This window comes from Volvox carteri (genome assembly GCF_000143455.1).
Source record: "Volvox carteri f. nagariensis unplaced genomic scaffold VOLCAscaffold_58, whole genome shotgun sequence".
Taxonomy (NCBI): Eukaryota; Viridiplantae; Chlorophyta; class Chlorophyceae; order Chlamydomonadales; family Volvocaceae; genus Volvox; species Volvox carteri.
Genome location: NW_003307601.1, coordinates 1 through 1,494, shown reverse-complemented (window position 1 = coordinate 1,494; position 1,494 = coordinate 1). Strand labels below are relative to the sequence as shown.

Here is a 1,494-nt window from a genome sequence, read left to right as displayed (position 1 = left end):
CACCAGGAGGGGATTATTCATGGGGGAGGTCATGGGCTTTTCGGCTGGGACTGGTGTTGGAATGTGCAACAGCAAATGAGCGCGGCCTCAACGCGCGGCCTCAACGCGCGGCTTCAACGCGCGGCCTCAACCGATCTGATCTGGACGCATGACTGCGTGTTCCCTCAGCTCGCGAGTGGTTGATTATAATGCGGATTTGTGGTTTGTACTCGGATGCGGTGCTGCCGTATGCATGTGGAGGCAAAAGTGTGTCATCTTAATACTGGTTGAAAACACGAAGTAAGGGGCTGGCTGACATTATGAAGAGTGCCAAAGCCTGGGGCCAAGAATGCTGCCGTAGCTGGTAGATGCGAATAATTGGTCAGTTAGTCAGTCAGGTGAGACTTAAATGCCACGAGTCCTCTCTGAATTCGTGCTTTCTTCGTCCCGTGCTCTCCAGGTTCCAAACTGCCTAGTAGCCCACACCCATGAGCCCCACCACCATCGCCCCCATAAGGAGCTGGACTGTTGTTGACCTTCACCCCCCCTCCCCCCCCTTGCGGCATGTCCCCTCACCTCAAAACCCTTTCGCCCGGCACCCGCCACCAGGCACAGGGGCACGTGCGCTCGGTGGGGGAGGGCAACTCCTCGCAACACGCGAGCACCACCCCCGGCAACACCAACACCAACACCAACTTCCGCTGACAAGGACCCCACCGCAGCCACTGACCACCCCGCGCCATCGACGTCGCCGTCACCGTCCCCCGTCGCGCTGCGGGCCTGGGCCATAGGGCCCCGCCAAAATCGGTTGCTTCTCTTCCCGGGGAACCTCCTACACGGCGTCGTACCGCAGCCCTTCCCTCCGAAACCAAAACTGCCGCCGCTGCGGCCGTCCTCGTCGCCGCCGAGGGTACAGTGCCCACTGGCGCCGCCGCCGCCATTGCCGCAGCGGGACGACGCAGCGTCTAGGTCTCCTCTCCCGCCCTTCCCCGACCCTACAAGACAGCGTCAGCATCCGCCGCCGCCGCCGCCGTCTCGGCCGGCAGTGGTTACCCGGTCGCAACTTGGGACAGCAGCGGCGGCAGCTGTTCCGCCGCCGCCGCGCCGTATTACATTGATGATGGCATGGTGGGGAGCTGAACGGCTGCTCACCGCCACTGCTGCACCGGCTCTGGAGGTGCTTTCAGACCGCCCCCATCACTTCGACCACCAAAGTGGAAAACAACATTTGCGACAACGTCGGGGTCGACAACTCGGGCAACTGGAGGACCGTGGATATGCAGGTGGTCGACGGCAGATGACGGCGGCGTGTGAGGATGCAGGGGGCAATGGAAGCGGACTGGGCGGTGATGGTGGAGGCTGCAGTCGCAGCAAAGGCGGCGGTGGCAGCGGCGGTGGCGGCCGAAGTGCACGCAGCGAAGGCGCCACGGCTAGGGTGCCTAAGAGGTGGCATGAATGTGAGGTGGAGGAGGATGAGGAGGCTGTAGCGGGCGCAGCGATGGGGGCAGCAGCAGA

At 63.0% G+C, this 1,494-nt stretch overlaps 1 protein-coding gene across 1 annotated transcript in view; it reads right to left on the bottom strand.

The window, feature by feature from the left end:
* The window catches only part of VOLCADRAFT_107090 (uncharacterized protein), a gene marked incomplete at its 3' end in the record, with an annotated part of 16,319 nt that extends 14,981 nt beyond the window's left edge, over nucleotides 1-1,338 (bottom strand). The window contains exon 1 of the mRNA XM_002956103.1: nucleotides 1,132-1,338. The remainder of the gene's footprint in view (nucleotides 1-1,131) is intronic.
* Between the last annotated feature and the right edge of the window lie 156 nt (nucleotides 1,339-1,494).